The sequence below is a fragment of the Drosophila takahashii genome, chromosome 2L, assembly GCF_030179915.1.
Source record: "Drosophila takahashii strain IR98-3 E-12201 chromosome 2L, DtakHiC1v2, whole genome shotgun sequence".
Classification (NCBI taxonomy): domain Eukaryota; kingdom Metazoa; phylum Arthropoda; class Insecta; order Diptera; family Drosophilidae; genus Drosophila; species Drosophila takahashii.
The window spans coordinates 22,565,717-22,592,682 of NC_091678.1; the positions used below are offsets into that span (position 1 = coordinate 22,565,717).

The 26,966-nt window shown below is 36.9% G+C and overlaps 1 protein-coding gene across 1 annotated transcript in view; it reads right to left on the reverse strand.

The window, feature by feature from the left end:
• Oli (Olig family) overlaps positions 1 to 26,167 on the reverse strand; it is a 31,025-nt gene extending 4,858 nt beyond the window's left edge. The window contains exon 1 of the mRNA XM_070211599.1: positions 25,726 to 26,167. The gene's annotated coding sequence lies outside the window, so the exon portion shown is untranslated. The remainder of the gene's footprint in view (positions 1 to 25,725) is intronic.
• Positions 26,168 to 26,966: the final 799 nt, after the last annotated feature.

The window sequence follows — 26,966 nt, forward strand, 5'->3', positions numbered from 1 at the left end:
CAGGATACATTTTAAAATCTACAATATAAATTATAAAAAGCATACAATTTAAGACTTATTCTTTTGTCGACTTTTAAGATGATTTGTATTGTATTTTTAATGTGCTTTCCCTAATAATTGTTCTTTATGAATTCATTAAAACAAATATGAAAACTATTATTTAACACCAGTTAAAATAGCATTTACCCTTAAAATTAAGTTGAGGTACTAAAAAGTCGAGACCTAGGCAAGGACCAACCCTCACTTGTTCGTTAGAGAAAATTACAAATGCAAAAGCCCAGAAACCCAAACGAAACCCCAATTTAATGTTTGGGTATGCGCAAATTAGACGAAACCATGGCATTCTTGGTTCTATGGGGCTTGGCCGAACTAACGGCACTCCATGGGGCAATGCGAATCAATCATTAGCATTTTATTGTTGAAAAACCAATTTGGCACATTTATGAAGAGGCCTTTTCTGCCTACTTCCGTTGTTCTATCTTTGGAGATTCAGACGGTTTTTGGGTTTATGGCTTTCTAACCTTATTATCGATGGGCTTTCGTTATATTGGCAATATTTATGGCAGCCCATGACGGTTCGCCTAATGATTCCCTAGTGTATCGTTTTCAAGGTAGCAGCTCCTATCCCTAAGCCACAGACACACACGCACACTCCTGACAGTCCCATATTTTATTTCGTTATTTTTATTGGCAGACGTCAACGTAATACAAAAATGTGTCAATTGTACGCTGGGGAAATCGCTGCCGACTTGGGTTGGAAATAAGAACCGAGTGAAGATATATTTATCGCTCATTTCCGGCTTGACAAGCCTGATGCGCTTTTGCCATTAGCCGAAAGTTCTTCATGGTGAATATAAACTTGTTCCATTTTGGGAAGTAAACAAAAAAAACACGATAACCATTTGAAGGATTTCATTTTACTTGGCTCACAAGGCTGGGAAGAAAAGTCAGCATTAGGTTGGAAAAATAATTCTAAAATAAAGGACAAAACTTGAAAACGTAACAAAAAATTCAAAAAGTACATTTTACTTAAGTTAAGGTTGATTTACGATAAGGTACCACGTCACTTATGAAATTATTTAGCTTTAGCTTTTGATTTCGTATTTATTTTAAAATTAATTTAAAATATTTAAATAAATAAAGAATAAGTTTAAAACGACTTATTTTATTCATTGGAATGACAGGCGGATTGCGTTTCTTTTTCACTTTGTTTTAATCTAACCCCCGTGAAAACCATCACACTCTAAATAATTACCGAGTCGCACATAAAACGTGCCTCGGAAAACAGAAACTGTAACGTACAGAATTTGATTTCCCCATTTGATAGGATTTCTCATCCATTAGCCGAACTGAATGGATTGCGTCGAGCTTTTATTGATTACATCTAATGCTCATCATATGCGCTCTTCCAACAGCCCAAAAAAAGCGAAATAATAATAATTTCAGACAAAGGGAAAGCGTGCAATATTTTATCAAATTATGCGATGTATGCAACTTCCTCTGCAGAGCGAATCTTTAACACCCCACTGCCCACCCGGGCGTACTTACAATTTATCAGCATCAAATGGAAACCAAACAGCGAGGGTGAACGTGAACCCATGAGTTTGTGAGTTTCTGAGGGGTTGGGGGCGGTAAGCCAGCTACAAAACAACAATAACAGTGCCAGAGCAATACCAATTCGAATTAAAATGCTGCTGATGCTGGGGCGGGGTAGAGGATGAGGGTGAGGATGAGGATTCAGCACCACCCCCAAGGGTGGAAAAAGGGGTTGTTTGTCGGTTTCCCTTCGGTTCTTTTCTTTTTTTGCGCGCGCGTTGTTGCAAATGGATATGGAATGTTACACAAACAAAAAGGGAGTAGGGTGGCCGAGTGGAAGTCGAAAAAGAAGAGCTCGAATCAAAACCGAACACCAAAAGGAGAAGCAGGATGGAACAAAAACACAAAAAATTGCAGGCACGGACCGCCACGCACAGGACACAGAAAGGGCCACGCAACCAGGAACCAGGCGAAAACAAAGGGCACAACTTTGATACGAGGGGCGAAGGGCAACGGAAGGAGGACGGAGGACTACGGTCCGTGGGTGGATCAGCTGGAGGAGGGTGCAAAGAGGAGGAGGGACATACTGGATGGACCCAACAATGCCCAAGTACAGCTCGATAAATGCCGGCTGAGTCAGCTCTGGGTCTGTGGTGCACACGAATAAAAACTAGAAAAGTAAAATATTGTTATATTTATTTGTAAATATATGTTATAAACTTTTATTTAAAATACCTATTTATTTTGTTATAAAAATATTTACTGTTAAATACATTAAACATTTTTAACTCAAAGTTCTAGAAAGATTCTTTGTGACCTAAGTATGTCTCCGTGTTCTTTTAAATACCTATAAGTGTAAAAAGTTTGTAGCCCAGTAACCTATACTCTATTTAAAGAGGAGTAAAGACCAGTTTCCCCACATTAAACATTAAAAAAAAACAGACTGAATTTATTTTTTAAATTCGTGGCAGCCTAATGAAAAGCTCAACATCTAGATTTTCATAATAATATCTGGATTTATTTAGTTACTTATTTTTTCTCAGTGTACCCCGACCCAGACTGTGCCGATGCCTATGACGACGACTTTGCTGATGCCCCTTGGTGCGTTTTGGGATTATGCGTCGTTCGGCAGCGTGGCACACGCATTTTTGATTATGCCCCTAACCAAAAGGCAGCCATGGTCTGCAATTACAATCGTAGTCCAGGTAACGGCAGAAGCCATTCGATATAGTACACTTAGGTACACCCCCGGCACAATCTCCAACACCCTGTCCTCCGGAGAGTCAACTTTTGTTCGATCCCGTTCCTGTTGCTGATTTTGATGAATTATGCACTCTCGGCTGTTGTCCTTGTTTGCTGGGTGGATGTTCAACTGCGGGATGACAGTCTGCAGCAAATGGCTGGGCTGCCTCTAATGATGTGTCCTTATTCCTAATGCTTTCAGCACAGCACTTCGATTAGGCCAGACTCCCATTCAAGAGGTGTGCATCGCTGGGTGAGATTTTTGTGCCGAGATATTGAATAATGCATGGCCGAGGGAAACTCGATTCCCCGCAGAATTTCGTGCCTTCTGGATTCCCATGGGAATATTTTCGAATTAGCTCTGGCCATCGGGCAAAATTTCATTTCTCACTTAAAACAAAAATATCGTTTTAGTTATTTTTATTAAGTTATCACTATGGACGGCAGTCCATGTAGTGACGAAGCGCACCAGGAGAGTGTGCGAAGGCGACTACTATCACTATGGACGGCAGTCCATGTAGTGACGAAGCGCACCAGGAGAGTGTGCGAAGGCGACTACTATTATATAGCCGCAAAATTGAAAATCTGCTGTGATAGTCCGATCGTAATGAGTAATACACCAATCGAAAGGTATTGCAAAAACTTAAAGGATTGCATACCAAGACTTTAAGAAAATCAATTGGCTTGGGAGAGAGCGGTGAAAGTGAAAAAGTGAAAATTTCGAAATTTGGAGCTGTTGGGGCCGGTGGGGATAAATGCCCCTTCGCAATGTTTTAGTTGTATTCCTTTTGAAAATACCCGTCGAATGAGGGGTCATTTGTCAAAATCCGACGCTCCGTTCAAAAGTTATAGCCAAAATAAGATTTCCTTCTTCTTCCCAAATTGAAAATTTAATTCTGTTTGTCAGTTTGTCAGTTTGTCAGTTTGTCAGTTTGTCAGTTTGTCCAAAACATGTTTCTTAAGTTTTGAAAATTTAATATGACGTTCATCCCATTGATATAAAAACTTTTGTTCTACCACTTTTGGAAAAACTCGCTAGTTTAGCGGGAAAACAGCTATAAATAGCTAAAATTCGGAAAACCGTAACTTCTATACTACTAAAGCTACAGACTTGTGCTGCATCTTGTTTGAAAGGTATTTTTAAATGCTATAAACGCCTTCTATATGCAATTTGTGTAAATGTAATAATTAAAAAGATATGAACAAAAGACAATTTTTAAAAACTTTTTTTTTAGCTTATTTTTATTTTTCTCAAAAACGGCTCTAACGATTTCCTTGAAAACTTTAAACTGTATAGCCCTTGAGATTCCTTAAATTTTGGTATATAACACATTACTGTAAAAAGTCACGTTTAAAAGTTATTTTTATTCGAAAATAGCCACTTTTGCCAGCTCGAACAATTAACGCTCCCTGAGTATTGAATTTTGTGGGAGGGTATCCGAACTGTACTTTAGGGTCATGGAATCAGTAAATTTGCACTTAAGAGTTCCATATAGGAATCTTTTGTTCTACGACTTTTGGAAAAAGCCGCTACTTTAGCGGGAAAAAGCTAAAAAATAGCTAAATTTCGTTAGTTTGTAAGTTCTACACTACTAAAGGTACAGACATGTACTATACCTCGTTTAAAAGGTATTTTGAAATACTTCAACGCCTTTTTAACTTAATTTGTTAAAATACAATAGTTTAAAAATTATGATTGACCAATTTAAATTTAAATGTATATATTAGCTCCTATGAGAGCAAATGTAAACAAACAAAAACTTCTGATATCAAATAAAAACACCTCTTAACGAGGTAAAAAACTAGTGACGACCGCACCTTCAACATACAAAAGTTCTGATATCAACATTTGTGACGAAAAATTATTACACTCGTCATTAAATAGACTTTCTAATCTTTTCTCATTCGTCACGCTGCAATAGAAAATGCCTGTAAAGGGGAAAAGGCTGGAATATTTTGCTAGGGCGGGCCGAATGAGAAAATATTAGAAAGTCTATTTAATGACGAGTGTAATAATTTTTCGTCACAAATGTTGATATCAGAACTTTTGTATGTTGAAGGTGCGGTCGTCACTAGTTTTTTACCTCGTTAAGAGGTGTTTTTATTTGATCACTATGGACGGCAGTCCATGTAGTGACGAAGCGCACCAGGAGGGTGTGCGAAGGCGACTACTATATATACACGAAGAAATGAAAATCTACTGTGATGGTCCGATCATAATGAATGATACACCTATCGAAAGGTATTGCGAAAACTAACAGGATTGCATACCAAGACTCTAAGAAAATCAATTGGCTTGGGAGAGAGAGCGGTGAAAGTAAAAAAGTGAATATTTCGAAATTTGGAGCTGTTGGGGCCGGTGGGGATAATTGCCCCCTCTCAATGTTTTAGTTGTATTCCTTTTGAAAATACCCGTCGAATGAGGGGTCATTTGTCAAAATCCGACGCTCCGTTCAAAAGTTATAGCCAAAATAAGATTTTCTTCGTCTTCCCAAAATGAAAATTTAATTCTGTTTGTCAGTTTGTCAGTTTGTCAGTTTGTCAGTTTGTCAGTTTGTCAGTTTGTCAGTTTGTCCAAAACATGTTTTCTAAGTTTTGAAAATTTGATATGACGTTCATCACATCGATATAAAAAACTTTTGTTCTACCACTTTTGGAAAAACTCGCTAGTTTAGCGGGAAAACAGCTATAAGTAGCTAAAATTCGGAAAGCCGTAACTTCTATACTACTAAAGCTACAGACTTGTGCTGCATCTCGTTTGAAAGGTATTTTGAAATGCTATAAACGCCATTTATATGCAACTTGTGTAAATGTAATAGTTAAAAAAATATGAACAAAAGACAATTTTTTAAAACTTTTTTTTTAGCTTTTTTTTATTTTTTTCAAAAACGGCTCTAACGATTTTCTTTAAAACTTTAAACTGTATAGCCCTTGAGATTCCTTAAATTTTGGTATATAACACATTACTGTAAAAAGTCACGTTTAAAAGTTATTTTTATACGAAAATAGCCACTTTTGCAAGCTCGAACTACTAACGCTCCCTGAGTATTGAATTTTGTGTGAGGGTATCCGAACTGTATTTTAGGGTCATGGAATCAGTAAATTTGCACTTAAGAGTTCCATATAGGAATCTTTTGTTCTACGACTTTTGGAAAAAGCCGCTACTTTAGCGGGAAAAAGCTAAAAATAGCTACATTTCGTTAGTTTGTAAGATCTACACTACTAAAGGTACAGACATGTGCTATACCTCGTTTAAAAGGTATTTTGAAATACTTCAACGCCTTTTTAACTGAATTCGTTAAAATACAATAGTTTAAAAATTATGATTTATGACCAATTTAAATTTAAATGTTTATATTAGCACCTATGAGAGCAAAAGTAAACAAACAAAAACTTCTGATATCAAATAAAAACACCTCTTAACGAGGTAAAAAACTAGTGACGAACGCACCTTCAACATACAAAAGTTCTGATATCAACATTTGTGACGAAAAATTATTACACTCGTCATTAAATAGACTTTCTAATATTTTCTCATTCGGCACGCTGCAATAGAAAATGCCTGTGAAGGGAAAAAGGCTGGAATAGTTTGCTAGGGCGGGCCGAATGAGAAAATATTAGAAAGTCTATTTAATGACGAGTGTAATAATTTTTCGTCACAAATGTTGATATCAGAACTTTTGTATGTTGAAGGTGCGTTCGTCACTAGTTTTTTACCTCGTTAAGAGGTGTTTTTATTTGATATTATATAGCCGCAAAATTGAAAATCGGCAGTGATAGTCCGATCGTAATGAGTAATACACCAATCGAAAGGTATTGCAAAAACTTAAAGGATTGCATACCAAGACTTTAAGAAAATCAATTGGCTTGGGAGAGAGAGCGGTGAAAGTGAAAAATTGAAAATTTCGAAATTTGGAGCTGTTGGGGCCGGTGGGGATAAATGCCCCCTCGCAATGTTTTAGTTGTATTCCTCTTGAAAATACCCGTCGAATGAGGGATCATTTGTCAAAATCCGACTCTCCGTTCAAAAGTTATAGCCAAAATAAGATTTTCTTCTTCTTCCCAAAATGAAAATTAATTTCTGTTTGTCAGTTTGTCCACTTGTCCACTTGTCCAAAACATGTTTTTTAAGTTTTGAAAATTTTATATGACGTTCATCACATCGATATAAAAAACTTTTGTTCTACCACTTTTGGAAAAACTCGCTAGTTTAGCGGGAAAACAGCTATAAATAGCTAAAAATCGGAAAGCCGTAACTTCTATACTACTAAAGCTACAGACTTGTGCTGCATCTCGTTTTGAAAGGTATTTTTAAATGCTATAAACGCCTTCTATATGCAATTTGTGTAAATGTAATAAATAAAAAAATATGAACAAAAGACAATTTTTTAAAACTTTTTTTTTAGCTTTTTTTTATTTTTCTCAAAAACGGCTCTAACGATTTTCTTTAAAACCTTAAACTGTATAGCCCTTGAGATTCCTTAAATTTTGGTATATAACACATTACTGTAAAAAGTCACGTTTAAAAGTTATTTTTATACGAAAATAGCCACTTTTGCCAGCTCGAACAATTAACGCTCCCTGAGTATTGAATTTTGTGGGAGGGTATCCGAACTGTATTTTAGGGTCATGGAATCAGTAAATTTGCACTTAAGAGTTCCATATAGGAATCTTTTGTTCTACGACTTTTGGAAAAAGCCGCTACTTTAGCGGGAAAATAGCTAAAAATGGCTAAATTTCGTTAGTTTTTAAGTTCTACACTACTAAAGGTACAGACATGTGCTATACCTCGTTTAAAAGGTATTTTGAAATACTTCAACGCCTTTTTAACTTAATTCGTTAAAATACAATAGTTTAAGAATTATGATTTATGACCAATTTAAATTTAAATGTTTATATTAGCACCTATGAGAGCAAAAGTAAACAAACAAAAACTTCTGATATCAAATAAAAACACCTCTTAACGAGGTAAAAAACTAGTGACGATCGCACCTTCAACGTACAAAAGTTCTGATATCAACTTTTGTGACGAAAAATAATTTTAGATGCGACTAAATAAGTACGCTACCTAAAATTTATTCATTCGGCACGCTAAAACAGAAAAACATTCGTGTAGATATTAAATATTTGCTAAAGCGGGCCGAACGAGTAAATTTTAGGTAGCGTACTTATTTAGTCGCATCTAAAATTATTTTTCGTCACAAAAGTTGATATCAGAACTTTTGTACGTTGAAGGTGCGATCGTCACTAGTTTTTTACCTCGTTAAGAGGTGTTTTTATTTGATCAATGATAGAAGAAAGTTTAAATAAGTTTATTTAGATTAAGTACCAAAAAAATAATAAAATATCATAATTCGCCATTGACCTAGAACTATTAAAGCTCAAAATATAATCTCTTTATTATTTAGTGTTAAATTAATACCACACTTTAAAACTACATCTCGTTTATTGTTTTAACACGAGAATTACGAGTATAAATTCCAGAAAAGATTAAAATACTCTAACTAACTTTTCTAGCAGTGTTGGTCCAAGCGAAGTCTATTCGAAATTGCTTTCTGATTCTCTGGCAGCTTTAAACTCGGATATCACATAATCAGGACGCTTGAGGATCAGGGTGTGCTACGCCCACGACATCCATTAATGGCGGACTTGCAGCAGAGCATCGATGTGACAGCGGCTGAGCCAGGGATTCATAACAAATTGTTGCGCTGACGTTGATTAGACGTGGGGCGAAACCACCCAGCATTACGGACAGATCCAAATAACCACCAAAGCTACTCACAGCGCCAGTGACCAGTAGAATCATTACACTGAACAAAAACGTTAACGGTGAAAAATATTTTTTTAATAAAAATAAAAAAAAAATGTGTTCATGAAAATTGTATGGGACTGTGATAAATTGCATACATCTGAGGTTAAGATGTTGAGGAAACCTATTTTACAACTATTGATTGAGGCTAAGAATGTGACCTGAAAATAAATTAAATATTAAATATTAAATATAAAATTAAATATACATGTCTTAAAAATGTACATTAAATTTAATTTAAGTTTTAGTCGAGATCCAATTAATTTATAACCTTCTAACATTTTTGGGTAACCTAGTTTTTTTGGGGATCTGCCTCTCAGTGCAACATTTCCCCTCGGTCGTTGTCCAACATCAGTCACATCTTCAATTGAATTGAATGTACGTGTGTTCCTGACGGCTGGAGCCGCCTCAAATTTTGTTTAGTTTTCGCTTTTTTCCTTCATTTTCTTTTTTTTTTGTTCCAGGGGGTGTGGAACACTGTTAATGACTGATTGTGCGTTTCTCGGCGCTTTGCCAAATGGAATTTTGATTGCATCCGCTTACGTGCCGCCTCCCTGGGAGATCATTAAGGGAATCCATCTTGGTCTAGTTAAATGTGTCACGTCAGCAATTATTTGGCCACATGAGGCATACAAACATTGACTTTCCTTCTCTTCATTTTATTTCGCGCAGAGAAATGGGAAGACATCAAAATAATTTCGGCATTTATGCGCAATTTCTTGGGTTCCATTTTTGCATTTCGGATGATTCTCATTTATTTTATTGTGCAGTCGAGCGCATAAAATGTGCAATAATAAATGCTGCCTGCCAACCGGCGACCGGCGACCGACGACGACTTTGTCCTGCTCCCGAATCCTCGAATTTCCACCTCCCCATTCCGCTCGGACTTAAAACTTTATGTGCATATAACATTTTTTACCCCACACTCCGACAGGACTTTCGGTCGGTTGGAGAGACGGACTTTTGGTCGCTGGCTGGCTGGCATCGTTAACATCATCAGTGAAGCAGTCAAATGCTAATAGCTGCCATTTCCTGCAGGTCCGGCATTGGAGAAAATCGGAGAAAAGAGGAGCCGGGAGCGTTCAGGAAAATTATGCGCACAAGCGAAGTTGCGTTCTTCTCGGAGCTGAGCTTCTACTCTCTAGTCGTTTTTTATGTACATTCTTCCTCTGTGTGCCTTTCCCGGTTCACTCAGTTTGTTTGTAGCCTCCCCACTGATTATGCTTTGGCAACAGGGCAAAAAAGAAGATAAAATGAAAGAGAAAATACTGCACAAGTGGGGAAAAAATACAACGAAAATGTTGCATTTTCATTGTAAGTTTGCAAACGCCATTTACATTTTAGAATATGCAGCAAATTAAAACAGGAAGGAACTTTAACGAGGGGTAGAATATTTAAGGATGTCAAGCCAACTTTAAGATCATAAAAACTGGTTTCCTTTGTAAATTTAAAACAGGCATGTCCTTTAGACATTTTTCCGACTTTAATTTAATTTACTTTAAAGCTTGAGCGTGGCTAATATTCTTTAACTGTTAGACTTACTGTCATCCACTTAGCTTCTCGATTAATATAAGTTGGGAAAACAGAAACCAAACTTTTGGTTGTTTCAAAATGTTTCTTAACCAGCAATCAAACACAATTCATAAATGACGGAGGACAAAAGGTTTTACCGAAACAACCGAAACAGAGCCAAGCAATCACAACAATATTACTTTGGTTTTATGTGTCACCGATAGATTTAACAAGCCACAACACCCAGCCATGCAAAATGTTCGTGCAATAAAGAAATTCCACAAATCATTACGACACAACCGCAAAATACAAAAACCCTGTGGAAACTTTCTGACGTTCGAGAAAGAGAGACGGAGAAATGACGACATAATACCAACGTCAGTGGGGGAAAATTGAAGAAAAATAAGTTTTGCGAAAGGACACCTCCTCATCCTTGGGTTTCTTTTTTCCTCTTTGTCGTTCTTTGACAGCAGCAGATAAATTGAATCAAATGAGGAACGAACGAAGATGTCGGGCAGCCAAACTTTGCATGCGTCGAAATTCAATTCTAATTAACATAAATTTCCACAAATGAATGTCAACCGCAAGAGGCATTCCCGAAACAAGAAGAGACGCGAAATAAGACCAAAGACTTCTATTTTGTTTATACGGTGTGATTTTTCAAAAGTATTTACATTTCATTGTTTAAGTTTTCAACCTTTAATAGTTGATTGTTTAATAAACAAATCTATTTTAGTGTTTTTTCACCTGAATAAGAATAAATATAAGGCTAATAGTTTTTTTTAATTTAACGTATTTAATGTATTGTAATTGTTGTATACATTTTTAAAATCGTTAAAAATTTGGTTTACCAGTCATTTTTTATTTTTATTTAAAAAAAAAGCCCTTTTAAAATATTTTAGCTTTAGATAGTAATAAAATGATTTAAAGTGAGTTTTTTTATAATTAAATAAAAATAAACTCGTAAACAAAATTCTTACCGAAGTTTTAAATTTATACGGCAACTAAATACTTTGCTTATAAAAAGAGTTCATTTAGTGAAGATATTTTAAAATATATCTAAAATATATAATTTTACGAACTCGTGAAAGTCATAGCATAAACGTAATATCAGATCCACACGTACTCCCGACCAACTTGTAATTTAATTTATGTAGCGAGGCAACTTTTTCAGCAGTCATAAGTTAAGGCGCCCCCTCGAAAACTCGAGGTCCCAACAACAGGTGTGGAATGGGTGGTACGCCCAGGAGTGCGCTTAGTGCAAGGTACCAACTTGATCCCGACTTGCTCGCACGTGTGGGCAAAATACAAAGTCTTTCCTGGATATCCTGGGTGTGGCATCTCGCCCACAGTTTCCGCACTGGCTTTCCCTTCAGTTCAGTTTTCCTGTCTGTTGCTGCCAGCTACTAATGAGCTCCACAACAAGCACAAATATTATTTGAGTGGAATTTATGTATTGGGGCGTGAGGATGGGGCTTCGTTTGAATGGAATTTCTGACCGAAATTCGGTTGTATTTTCCATACCGTGAGTATAGAAACTATTTCGACTCGTTTGCTTCGTTAGAGGATTAATTGAGCGTATTAGTTGTAAATTAACAATACAGTTATGTAAATAATTTCAGCTTATAAAAACGGTGCAAAATGAAAAACAATTATCATAATTACATGTGAATAAAACTTGTTAGAGCTAACCAATATACAATTTTAACGTTTTTTTATTGGCATAGATAATAATTGAGCGATTATGGAAATTGAAGCATTTTCCAAATTAAATGTAAGCTTTTAGAAACAAGGGAATAGTAATATTATTTTGATATTCATGTTATGTCCAATTAAAAAAAACTCCAAAACTAAAACCAAATTCTTTATTTTAACAACCTTTTTACTAGAGCATCAAACATTCGTTTTATACCTTTAACCAAGCAATATTTCTGTATCGTCCTTCGCTTTGTTCTTGGGGAAAAAGTTGCCGGAAATGGCATTTTGTGTTCTTCTCCAATCCGAAACGAGTCGCAGGGGCGGGGCACAAAAGTTGACTTAACTTTTCACTTGAAGTTGCCGAATAAACTTTAAATGAAGCAGTAGGAGCCGAAGGACGCGGTGCAGCGATGCAGATGCACATAGCACAGTGAGCCCTTCGGAGGCAACAAATTCTGGTGGAGGCTGTCAGGAAGAGGGATCTCCCTTTCCCAGGACCAAAGATAACGGAGCGGCGGCGCATGTCAGGATCAGAATCAGGAAGCGCGGACGATATGCAAATTAGACACCAAATAATAGTAAAAAATGAACAAGGGAGCACAGTGCCAGAAGAATGTAAATGGAAAACAAAGTAAATTCCGCTCGAATCCCTGCACGTAGCACGCGGCCAAGGTGGTGCGTTCCATTCCCAATAATAAAGGGTGCATCTGGAGAAGCCCTCGTTCTCGTCCCTTGGCCATTTGATATGCACAGCGTCATAAATAATGTTCAGCGTTTAATTTCATTTCCATTTTACGATATGATATTTTCGGGCAAAGGACTTTGCCGGCTGCTGCCGCAGTTCTCTGCACAAATTGACAGAATGGAAAGTGTGTAATAAAATTTCCAAATTGTATTTTTCTTTCGCGAAAGTTGTGCGCCGAACGAGGCAGTATTTGATTTTATGATTTTCTGACAACAAACAGTTGGCAAGAACTATTCAAGAGAAGTTTCTCCTCTTTATTGATATTAAATTGAAAAAGTTTTCGTAATTGGAAAATATATTTACATAATTGTTGCTCAAGCCTTGCGCCATGCAGATGTTTTCAAAGTATCGTTGAAGTAAACTAGAATAGGCTTTTGTTTTGCTTCCTAGACATTGCTAATTAAGTTCTTCCTAATCCAATTGAGTCTCGTAACCTGTTAAAATCAATCAGGCTTTGTGCTCAAAGGGTATTGTTGGAGAAAAACCTCAGCATCAGCGATAACCAAATTCATTGACAAATGATCCCCGGCAACTGCAAGTGCAAGATAGCCTAAGCCCCAAGGCAACTAATTTTCGTGAAATGCATCAACAGCATACGGCTAGATGCCTTATGAGAGGGGAGAGCTGAGAGGATTAAGTCTAAGGCCAGTTTACAATGGCCAACTTGGAGCAAAGCCCTTACAGCCTGAAGATTTGCATGTCTATGCTCGCATTTATATATTGATTGATGTGGACGTGTGCGTGGTCCGCAAACAAAGGACCCTGGAGTTGGCCAGTGGGAGGGGGGATCCGACCACACCTTCGCCTTGGCCATAAACGCAGCAAAAGCCTCAAGCTTAGCAGCAGTCACTCAACAAAGAGGCCCGCCCATCTATTCCCGAGCCGCATATATCTTCCATCTTCTAAGTTGCCATGGCAGCGATTTAGCTTTGAGTATGTCGTGAGTACTGAGAAAATATGTTGAACGATTTGTAATGTTTGAATTTATTTCAAAATGGTATTTATCCTTACTTTTTTATTTGTTTCTCCTGGGCCTTAAACTGCAATTATTTGAATGGAATGCTTGTAGAAATTGGAGAAGAATATTTCGTTCCTGTGACATTTCTTATTTATTCCGGTGTATTTTGGGTGTGGGTATGCCTGGAAGCAGTTGCTTAGCCATTGGTGATTTATGTCACAGTACGGACAATGCTGATGAAATGCGCCCACCTCTCTATGTACATACCACCTACCTGCTGTCAGTCGGCCCATCCATCTATCCTGTGTATTTGTCTGTCGCTTTGGAATGCCTGCCATGGTAGCTCAAATTATTATTGCCAAGTGCACTCGGGCGTATACGCAATGCTTTTTTCCACTTGAGCATGCCAGTTGCAAAAACAATAACAATGCATGTCTATCACTGAATACCACTATAGGGTCGGGGATGGTTCCCGTTCTAAGCAGAACGGACTTTATTTATATTGTAAAAATATTTCTAAAATTTACAAAATATACTTATTTAAGACGAAAATTGAATTTCCTTGTCAGACACAGATATTATATTTCAAAAATAAAATTGTTCACTTTAAGAGTATTTAAAAGTTCGCCCTCACCATACGAACTAACTTCCACTGGCCAACTCATGTACACACAAAAAAAAAACTTGGTAAAATCAACTGTAATAATTGTCAAACAGGCCCCAACCAGCAAAATTGTCAATTCTACTAAGTAAATAGTCATTTCACAACAACAAAATACACACAATTAGCAAAGACACAAACCCAATGCAAAAACAAAATACACGTAACTATTTTAATAGTTACGTAACTATCTTTGTTGGTCAATTTTACCAAGCAAATTTTTTTGTGTGTAGAGATTCATTTCTTGACTGGCTGCAAGCAACAATAGCAATTTGTGCTCCGACACACAATTGTGGATTATTCATTTGCAAAAGTTTTTCTCGGCACATCCCACATATATTTCCCCAGCCATTGTTCTTGTTGTCGCCGTTGTCAACGTGAATGTTGCTGCTGCACCGGCAACAGCACAGCACAGTAGCAACAGCAACATCAGCAGCAGATGATGATGATGATGGCGATGTGTGCCGATGCTGCAGATGGGATTCCTGCTCCTCTGGCTGTTGTGATTCAGTTTTGCCATTTTCTGCGAATTAAGCCAATTTATATGCAGTCAGAGTACAAAGCAACATTGAGAAACGACTATCAAAAAATAAAGAAAAGCTAGCAATGGAAATTAATAATTGTTGTTGAAAGTTGCTTCTTTTTTTAGCCGAAAGGCATATCGGAAAGCCCGCTGCCGCACTTCATTAGCGCACAAAATTCGCCATGTTCGGAAATTGTTTTCCATTAGTAAAGGATGCGGAATTGTGGGAAGCTGGAACCTCCTGGCCGCTAAGCCTTTATGCATTTGATGGCTTTGTGACGGCTGCCTTGCCACATGTGGGCTGGCTTATGGGCAAAAACTTTTGACTCGCTTCAACTCGTTAGACAAATTGAAAATGTTGCCGTCAATTGGCGCTTTTAGTTAGGTACCAAAGTTGTCCGTGTTAAAGACAGAAATTTTCTAATTTGTTTGAGCTTAGAGTTGCCAGAGTAACTTGATTTAAATTTTAATAGTAAACTTAATTATATAATTTTTGATTAGTTTTTACTTGGTTTTAGAAGAAGAAAATGTCATAATATTTATAACAAAAACTTGAAAAAACCGTTTTTGGTGCAGAATATAAATGCCTCAGTTTAAATTCCCACAATGGCGACTACTAAGCCATTCCCTCATTTTTTCCGCCCGTCGCATAAATCCTCAAAGCAAGCAAATTTTATATTCCTTGTATCTTTTAATCTCACAAACGCCAGCTGCCCGAGTCCTGCCTTGTTGCTCATAATTCAATATTTATTTGCGCATATTAAAAATACTTCTGCCATACAGTTCAAACGGCAAACAGCGAGCCAGCAAATATATGAACAGAAACTTACTGAATAAATATTTTTGCAATAAAGAGCATAAACTTACACAGCACATCTGTGTGCGTGTTTGCATGTCCAATAAAGAGGGAAAACTAGTTTGAGACTAGGGAACGAAGAGTGCACATCTCAGGGCCAAGATGTACTGGCGAATCTTTTGTATTCTTGACCATGCTTATTTATTCTGTTGCATGTTTGCCCTGCTTAAGCAAGGGACAAACAAATGAATCTCAATTTTAAAATAGATTCTATTTGCAGTGCCATTCAAGTGAAAATTGCACACTGCAAATAAGCCCTTGTGTACTTTTAATTTAAATATTGGTTGAGTTTCAGTTTGCCACTTGTTATCGAGTTAAAGTTGTTTTTTTAATATGGGGAAGCTTTGGTAACCAGCTAACCTACAAAATTGTTACCTGACCGCATCTTGGCAGCCGAGAAAATCTAATAAGCAAATGCCTGTCAACTGGGCTTGTACATATGTATTCGTATATAATGCTCTTATGTGCCAGGCAGAGGCAAAAAATATAAGAAGACTTGCCACAGCAAAGAAAACTTTTGGGCCCCAAAAAAGGAAATGAAAAGGTTGACAGGCCACAACCAAGCCAACCAGCCAGCAGAGCACTCATCGATCCATTAAAACCCAAAGTCTGCACACGAAACGAAAAATAGCAAATGGCAGCAGGAGCGGCGTCAGCAGCAGCAGAAGCATCCCAAAAAGGACTCAAGGACTCGTAGGTGGATGCGGCATATTTGCAGCTGCGACCGCCGAGCGACTGATGAGGTTAAGCTGCCGGGGCATGAGCAGCAGGTAGTCAAGGTTGCCATGGCTACGCTACGTTGGAAACGAGAGCATTTGTGTGCGTTGCCCATACGCCATGTTGTGCGCAGACTGACAAGTGGGACTGGGGTGGGGCTGGTGCCGGGCTATTGGAGAGCTATAAAAGCCGTTGCCATGTACAGCCCGCCGCAGAGATGCCTTGCCGTTGCCGTTGCCAGGTACATCCTCTATATCCCATCCTATCCTTTCCATTATCCTGTCATGGGTCCTGGGCGACTCTCAAGTGGTTGCCGGCTTCAACATTGTTTGCCCTGGCCTGTGCAAGTTGGCAAAACTGTTGGAAAAAGTAACATTTCTGTCGACCTGGGAACTGAAGAGCTCAAGTGCCAAACAAGATTTAAAGTTTGATTAGTTGTAAAATATAAAAACAGGGATTGAAGTTCTTATCTCATATAAAACAAATATGAAATACGAATTAAATTATATCAATTTTTCATTTACCAATTTATATTTCTGTAGTTTTAATTCTTAAAGGGAGATATTAAAACAAGTTGTATATCTTTAGTTTTAAGCTTATATCATTCTGTTTAAAATTTTCTTTATTTTTTAAATCAAAGTTTAAATCAAGAAATTTAACACAGATTCATAGTATTAAATTGAAAATCAATTAATAATATTCGTAACTTAAAAAATTTATGTAGTTATTTTGTAAGTTCTGAAAACAATGAGCTATTCTTTTTAAAATATTAAAACAAGTTTAATGATATAAACACAGTGTGAAAAACAAAAAAAAATGTTTTTGTTATTTTTACTATGTAAAATTAGATTACATTTTGTAATAAAAACGAGCGGAAGTCCACATTTTAATCACACTTCGAATTAATAAAACATTTCTAACATGTATTTTCTAAATATTTACTTAGACCTTAATCTTTATGATTCTGACAGTGTATTCAATGGCGCCTGCGCCATTTGTCTCGCTGGAAAAAACATGGCTGCGCTCACGGCCAGCACACACCAACACACCCGTACACCCGCACACACCAGCTGAGGACAGACAAAGACCATTTCCCCTTAACAAATGAGCAAATACACATACATAGAAGCACGGCAAGAGAGTGATTTCTACTCCGACGTGTTTTGCTCACAGTTGTGCAAACGATTTTCAACACATTTACAATTATTGTAAATGTGTGCAAAATTTCAGACCCCACACACCCATACAACCAGCGCCCCAGTGTATATATACATTGTGTGAGTGAGCCATAAGGGAGAGAGTATCTGTGTGCGTTTGTGTGCAAAGTGAACATTCGATTTTACCGGTTGTTGCTTTTGCCGGTTTTTTACTACCACTGGTAGGTCGAGGGGGATGAGGGATGCCAAAAAAAATGGAGAAAGAGGGTGGCTCAAAGGATGGGCAGCGAACCCCAAGGGTTTGGGGTTCATACACAGCACTTTGACTGTTTCCCCTCGTTGTTTTGGGCATTTGAATTCTGCTTTTTGGGTCTATTCTCTAACTTTTTTTCTTTTTCCCGATGTTTGCCTCTTGTCCTGTTTCGATTTCTCGCCAAGCAACTTGGTCAAGTCGAACCATTGTTTGGGACCGATTCCCCTCTAGAAGAGAACTGCCAACGCCGGTCCATCACAGCCATCTATCTAACTGCTGGTCAGGTCCGGGACATCCCCACGGAAATACGTTTGCGGCATGCTGATGTCGAGCGATTTATTATGGCCAAGATAATGATGCCTTTGCCAGGGACTAACTTAGCTGAAAAAGGGACGAGCAACTGAATCACAATTATGTAGTAAAAAGCTATTAAGTTGGCTGTATTTCGTTATAGCAATCACAAGGCTAGAAAATCAAAATTCAAAATATAATGGTCAAAACAGGAACTTATAAATAGCTAACATTATTTAAAATGTTTAATTTATTGAATATTTCACTTATGGTCCATTTCTTATGTTATCTTTCTGTTTTATTCAGTTCTTACAAAGATAGTAAACTTTTTATTTTTAAATAAAAAAATATTTAAAAGAAACAAATTTGGCTTAACGTTGCATATTTTTTAGGGAAATTAACAAAAAAACGCACCCATAATACATAATAATAAAGCAGAAGATATACTTCCTTTATATTCGCAAAAATACAAAAAAAAAAAAAAAAGATAAGCAATCATATGGATTGATTCTCATGAGCAATAAATAATTTAAAAACATGCTGATTTATTTATAAATAATTTTCCACAGACATGTTGCTTTGCCAATCGATCTGTGAGCCTGTGTGTGTATCATCATGGGTGTGAAAGTGTGAGGACCTCCTCTCGATGTGGTCGTTGTTTCTGGCATACTAATGGCCGGCCAGACGCCATTGGAAACACCAATACAATGCCATTTCAATCGCTACGCGATGGCGGCCATTGTTGTGGCCATTGCGCGTAACGTTTTCGCGTTGGCGTGGCGGAAAAACAACAAAAGCAATGAAAAACACTGCATATAGACGGACACACTTATACACTTGAAATATCGCAATAAAATTGAGATCACTTTCTATCTTCCGCATTTTAAATTAGAAGTAGGTTTCAAGTCTTAAAAGCGTTTATTTCATATTCGAAGAGTCGAAAATTCCACCGTTTATAGAAAAAGAACAATATATCCAACAAAAACAATTTTTTTTTGGTAGAATTGACAATTTTGTGGTTGGGGACTGTTTGACTATTATATTATATATCTCGGAAACTACAAAAGCTTGAGAAACATATTCTTGGGCTTCCTACGCAGCGCAAGTTTATTTGAGCCGAGCGCCACGCCCCCCTAACGCCCACAATCGCCCACTAACAATTTTAAAATATGTCTGGCGCCAACACCTTTAAAGATTTCCGAGAAGTATAAATGCAATTTTGTTGTGTATTATTATACCTATCGAAATGTAGAATACATTTTTTAAATCGGACCATTCGTTAAAAAGTTGTGCACAAGCAAAATGTTTTATATTTATCTCCCTCGCACTCCCTTTAGCGGAGTGACGGGTATTAGATAGTCGGGACAACAACCCGACTATAGCGTTCTCTCTTGTTTTACCAATCAATTTTTTTGTGTGTTATATTGGAATTATGACATACAAATCATTGCATTTAAAGACTTTAAGTAAAATAATTCATTAAATAGTCCTCCATTTCACTCAAAAATTGTATGCAGAACATTTTGTGCTAGTGTAAAATTCACATACAGTACGGCAAACAACAATACTCAGACAGGCAAATACAACGACAAAAAGCAGCATTGAGTCGACTAAATGAAATGAAATCAACATGGCCACCCCAAGGATACGAAAATGGAAATGCAACGTTGCCAATTTTTCGCAGAAAATTCGTTTTGCCTTTCATTTGCTTTGCCTGCCATGTGATATTGGTTGTGCCTCCTCTCCAACAGCCTCATTAAGCTTCACAGAATTTAATTGCCATGTTTCTGTCTCTTTTTTTAATGATTTGTAAATGAAAAATAAGCGTTTCATTGTTCGCTCTTTAACTGCAATTTTGTGTATATTTTTATTGAAAAACCTGGCACTTTCATGAAATTAAATTATTTTTACAATGTTTTTGCGTGTTTTAAAAAGGCAATTAATAAAATTGAAATTGTCGAATTTCCGCCGCAGAACTTTTTGAAAAAATTCATCCTAGTTGTGGCAGTTAGTTGGCCAATTTTAATAAATTTAATTGTTGCCTGCAGAACCAATTTTACAACATTTGGTCAATTTATAGTTGTTGTAAAAGTTTTTCCTGAAATTTTCTGCTTCGGTCTCTGGCAAATTGATTGGAAAATATTTATGGGACGAGTAAGAGCATCAGTACTATTTTATTAAGCAAATTAGTTTACCAAAAGGGAGAATGCGGGATGTACTTATTATCATTAAATTGATGTTGGGCAGTGGAGCAGCAGTTGTACAAATGTAAAATTAAGCTCGTTAAAATTATTGTTAAATGCACATTGAGAATTGAAAAATAAGGCACAATTAATGAGCTTTCTGGTAAAATGATTGTTTTCTGTGCAATTTATCTGGAATTATAAATAATGGCCACTTCTGCAAGTTTTTAATTTTACAAAAATGGTAACACTATATAATTATATAATTTATTAAAAGGAATAAAATATATATTTTTTAATCTTTATAGGAACTATTTTCTAAGCACTTACTGTGGCTAATTAATCAATAAAATAGACAATATTTAATATTTAAAGATCTTAAACACTAACTCAACTGCTCTTCTAAAAACTGTTTTGGGTCGATTTCAGTTACACAGACAGCTCAGTTTTTTATTCTCCCCAACGGACTTCCGCTGATAATAAAATAATAATAAATTTCGGCATGAACTTTTGCGCCCAGACCAAGGGAGCCAGTCACATGTGAAAGACGATGTCGGCGTTGGCGTCATTCCTTTAATTTATAGCAAAACTGTGAAAATATTTCCACACTCCTTGGCAAAATTTCCTTCTATATTTCCAGCAGTCCGTGGCCAAGGCGTTGCCAACATTTTCTAGTATTTGCGCGCTCCAAAAACCACTTTTCATGCCCGTCAGTTGCAGCTGTTACTATAAAAGCGAACTGAGAGCCGACAGCCGGGGCCAATTCTTTTTGGCCCCCATCTCTGCCCCGTTCCCCGCTCTCCGTGCCTGTCTTTCTATTTCTACTGAGTGGTAAAAAGGAAAATTTCCAACACCAAAACTAAAGGCATTTTTCCAGTGGCTGCCTTTGTCTACCGAACATTTGATAGAATTTTGTGCCGAAAGAGGGAAAAGCTTGTTATCACTCGGTGCCCACATCTGTCACCTTCTATAAATCAGCCAAGCACACATCTACTGGTATATAGACATTTTTTTAGAGGATGAAAATCTTATATTGGGTGGGTCTTGGCCGCTTTTATTATTTTGCAACTAATTCCCTTAATGGAAACTTGCACAATCATGTTAAGAAGAAATTGTTGTTGGGAATAAAGGGAGTGGTATATCTGTAGGATATATGTATACGAACATGAAATACTCTTTTATCTAGTTTCTCAAACCATAAAATTATTAGGCAAGCACTAAAATATAACTAAAATTACATTAAGTTTATCAAAAGTATCGAAAGTAAACGCTACTTATAAGAGTGGTAACTCTTAGTTATATTTCCATCGAAAGCTTTTAAGCATTAAATCCACTTTTAAATGCCGAATGTATCATTTAAATATTCCGGCTTGCAGGATCAGCGTGGTTTTAATATGCAAATGTTAATGGATTGCAAATCCAGAAACAATCCAATGCAAAAGTAAACCAAACCATCCATCCAAGGACCGGGGAAGAGTATGCCCGAGTGTTCCACATCCATTTGTTTATGGATGGAGAGGTGGCCGCGACTGAATTGCTCTTACGCATAAAATATTAGATGCTGCAGTGCAATTGTTGCCTTTCCATGTTGCGGGCGTTGCATTGTCTCTGGGCTGAGGGCTTTCCCCCAGCCTATATTTTCCCAACATTTTCCTATATTTTCCGCCATTGTAACAGGAGCCAACCGAAGCCCGTACCCAGACCAAACGTCCTCCTTCGCCTGTCTGTTGTTCGTGCTGTCGCATTATTCTTCCGCATTTGCTGCCACTTTTCTTTATCTCTACTACAGCAGCAGGAGCAGCTCAGAGTCCCAGTCCCTTCTGCCCTTTGGCCCCCTCTGCAGAATTCAATATCTCGTGTTACATTTCATTGCATGCACAGATTTATTGTAGCGTAATGGGAAACGCAGCTTGTTACTCGGAATCGGAAATCTGTGCGAAATTCCTCTTTCGCCCCTCGTGTTATTAGAATTTTTTCGGGGGAGTGGTGTGGGGGATTTACGAGATACATTTTGGTGTTTCTGGTCTGGCAATGCCCAGAACAATGTCGTAAGCCTTTTCAGCTTAGCTTGCAATTCTGCTTTTATTCGACTACTTTTAATGGCCAGGGCTGAACTTTTATGATTTCTTTTTCGGGGGGCTTTTGTGGGTTTATTGTTTTGAGCCGGGCCGCACACACATGCAAAGGGCTTACATTTTGATTTGGCCTTCATTCTAATTTGATTGCCTTGAATATTTCTTATCCATTTATCCATGGCCGGATTCAATCAGTTTTAATTGAAAAATCTACTTAGCCCATCGGCAGGAAAATTTATATTAATTTGCCAAATTACTAGCTTTGATAGAAGATATTCGTACATTAGTACACATTAATGGATGAAATTCGGTCTTCTGTTTGAGACTGCTGGAAAATGGTAATTTTCTCTTATGCAAATATCAGATTTATTTTGTGAGGAAATTATTGAGCTTCATCAAAGGACTCCGCCCCTTGAAATTTCCATTTGATGCACGTCCATTCGATTAAATCGAGAATTTATTTCCAAAACTCTTCATTATTCAGGCCTGGCAGACATTTCAAAGGGAATCTCCGGCCTTTCCTACTCACTTGTAAGCCATCTTAATTATGGGCACATCGAAATGGGATACTTTTCACTTGCAGCCATAAAATGCAATATCCAGCTTCCTTTATGTGCCTGTGTAAAAGTTATATATTTTCAATTTCCGCTTTTATGAGTGTGCATTTTCATGCATGGCCAAATCAAATGGCCTTAGCATTCATAAACGGCAATAACTATGTATGTAAAATGTGTGTAGGGACTATCGGGACTATGCAAACACTGCACCCAGCACATATGCTGCACCAGGATGCCATTGGTTAGGGCAATCTAACCGCCGAGGAGGAAGCCAGATCCTCACTCACTCCAGCCGATGCAATGGAAATGCATTGAACTGCTTATGCAAATGCCAATCAAAATGCGGTTGCTTGGGGCGTGGGCGGGTTAAAGCATACATAACCAGGCGGCCGGCAGGGAAATCGGTCTGGGGAACACTCCACAGCTGCCTGTCGAAAATTATCCATGAGTGCAGCTTGAAAACTTGGTGTAGAACCAGTCATCGACTTGAGTTTTCCTTAGGATTCCTTGGAAAGCGATTTTATGAACCACGAAGTCCTTCATTTGGATGATGGCCAAATAAACCCAAAGTTTAGTTATAGATCTAGCTTACAAATTGTAGTAAAAAAAAATCAATTCATAAATACGGTAAATTTTAAAAATGTTTATATTATACTTCATTTTGTTTTGTGACTAGTGCATTAATTTATAAGGAATTCCTTGTAGCACTAGGAAATAAGAAAGAAATAAAATTAAATTCGCCAAACAAAAAATAAAAATTTTATTGATCTCAATTTCTTATTTGGCAAATTCAGAATTGTTTTTCCAATACATGCATTTCCATCGATTGACAGGGTACACATTTCAATGCTTAAAAGATGCAAACCACCCAGACTCATTGCCTACGTAATCTTGCGAGTAATCTGCATTGAACAGTTATTAAGTTTTCACAACACGAAAAGAGAGAAACCCATACGGATCAACATAAGCTGACGCTCCCACAGGATCCCAGAGACACAAAGGACCGAGTCGGGTTGCCCGGGGCCAAAAAACAAACAGAACGAGTACACAGAACAGTGGGCAAACCCCCAAATGCTCGAGCATTTTATGCATATGCGAAATGGGACGCACACGCCCGACTGCTCAGCGGGTCCTGCCGCTGGAAAGAAGCGGAAAGGAGCCAGGATTGGGATCTGTAAACTGAGAACTAAAACCGGAGACCGGGGAACCGAGAAGCGAAATGCTAAATTCGAGGCAGCCTTCATTTTCATGCAAGCAAATTTGCATGCCAAAGCGGAGAGGCCCGAAGAAAAACAACAACAGCAGCGACGGGTGCAGAAATCCCTCAGGCATACATGCAAACACATAGATATGTGTATATATGTGCGCATCTGTGTGGGTGCAAGTATAAACACTTAGAGAAATTGGTTGAATAAAAATAAATAACCACAGACTAAAACCACATTTTTATTCTAATTAGTTATTTATTTAGTCTTTTAATCATTATTTTATAAGCCAAATACAGTTAAGTGGTACGCATTTAATATTTTCTTGTCGATCCCAATGTATTTTCAGTGGTAATTTAACCGTAAATCCGGCTTCATGCGAAGTATAGTAACATTTTGAGCCCCAACCGCGAAGTTTTCTACAGTTCCATTAGTCTACGCCCTACACTCTTGTCTTGTCTTCCGTTGAGGTTATTCAAATTTATTAAATACATTTTAGATAATTTAAACCAATGTTACCTATTTATTGCTTCCTAGACAACAGTACTTTCAGTAAGTTCAATAAAAAGCATTCTCTTTCTGCTGTTCTGACAGAAATGATTGTACTTCTTCAAGACCAGTAGGCGAACTGTAAGATACTATGGAATTCTTATTTATTAAATTTCTTATTGTCAAATTTAATTGATATAGAGTAGTTTAAATGAAAGAAAAGTGTTATGAGTACATCGAAGTTAACCCTTAATCCATTGAACCGTTTTTAGTCAGTCAAGAATCTTTGTACAAAAATTGTACTTCCTAGCACATCAAATAATATGACACTAAAAGGTTTTGGCACATCCAATGGTCAAACTTATACGATATTTTTTGGAATTTTAAATATAAACTAAAATAGTCGCTTTTAAGAGCAATCATCTCCAAAAATCCACCAAGCATCAACCTATAACTGAAATTCCATTCTTTTAAAATCATCCTGTTCTTAGTTTAACCATACTTCCATACCTTACTTCCTCATAACCGAATATTTATGTTATTGACAATTTTTATTATTTTATTTTAATCAAATAAATACTAAATTATTTTCGATCTGTGCCATCTGAGCCTAAACGGTACAAATTTAATAACACTGATAAACAAACCAAATGTTTGGTTTTGATACATAGTCTGCACATATAATCGTAAAATATAAAACCAAAAAGGAACGTGTTTTCTGCTCCGCAATATTCCTTACTAATTTGTTTTTTATTTTTCATTTATTAGCATAATATAAATGACTCCTATAATAACACCGTACTTAGGAAGTAAAACGACTCAGTTTGGTATGTAATTTAAAACATTGCATTCTCCTACCAGTGTATTTATGCAAGGATATGCGATGCTGAGAAGCGCGTAGAAAAGCGCAAAAAATGTTCAAAGAAGTGAACAAATTGCACCGGTGTGTATTGCAAATGCGTGTGTGTACATTAGATTGTATCCGTATGGGTGTGGCCTCGTATGTGTAACTATGTAAAGCTCTTGCATAGCACCCAAGCCCATTCCACCCATCACCCACTAAGTCCCAGCACTTTGGCAAGCATGCTCATGTTATTTTTGCATTTTTATAATCAGTTTGTTTGGTTTTTCTTTCCTTGCTTTGCAATTTTGCAGAGATTTTTACGGGTAGAATATTTTCTATTATATTTTTTTCTTTTGGTCTTTTGCCCTTTAAGTATGAAGCCCTTCGGAAAAATATTGCAAATTTCCTACTTACCAACTTTGCAGCTCCTCCTGAGCTTCCCATTCCTTTGACAACTTAGAAGCTTGACAGCGTCATTCGTTCGCTTTATGGGCGGGGTGGCAGGTGGGCGAAACGGAACGAAAGTGCCACGCCCTCTTCCACCTGGTTTTGTCCTTGCACGGTCGTAGATTCCCATCCCTTCTTGTCGCCGTGGCAGCTGCACTAAGCCCCGTCTAATGCATATTTGTGCGACGGCTTTTGCATGTAGCTGACGTTAAATTAATTTCCGCTAAAGAAATTATAATCCCGCTTCCTTCTTCTTGGTTCGCTGAGCTTATTGGCATTTTTTAGATGCCAGCCCCTAAGTTATGCCAGCGATTTAATAAAAATCTTGGGGCGAAGGAGAAAAATCTAAGCCCTTAACTAAGGTGTAAGGATTAACTCTTCCTAGACGTTTCAGGCAGAGCTACGGTTGCTTTGTTTATAAAAACCAGAGTAGGTGAAGAACATAAAATGTATGGGTTGGTTTCTTTCTATGTTCTTAATTCACTCAGGAAAATACAAATTTAAGTAATACATTAAAAGGTACATTCTCCGTCGAATATAATATTTGAATTTCTGCCTTTTTAGAGCATTGGGAAATTTTTAAAAAATTTTACAAAACTGTTATTGGCATTGAGAAAAAATACATCATGAGGATGAGGAACGAAAATACATTTTCGCACTAATGTACTTGTTTCATAATTTTTAAATAAAATAAAAACGTTATTTTTAGTTTTTTTTTTCTTAGTTGCTTTATATCTGCTATACCTTTTAAAACAAAATGCATATAAAGCCATTATTACCAGTACCATATGTTTTATAATAATTGACTCAATATGATTTTAGAGTAATTAAATAAATATATTTTAATAAATGTTGCTTATTACTTTAATATTATTTTAATTTTCCAATTCTTTTAAGATCTAAGTAAATACAAAACATTTATTCTCCGAAGTGTAAATTTTAAAAATCAAAAAATTGTTTCATTTTTTACTTTGGTTCTCCAAAAACATTATAAATACGGGAACTGTTATTTCAGATCAGAATAAACAAATTATAAATTTATGTGGTTTGCGGGTGTTACAAATCAAATTTTTCGAAGTTTTAAATTTTTAAATATTTAGGTTGCACATTAAGCTTAAGTTAATAGTTTAACATTTTTTCCAGTGTTACAAATAAATTTATTAAGTAGTTTCAATTTTTAACTTGAACATGAGGTTTGTAGTCGATAG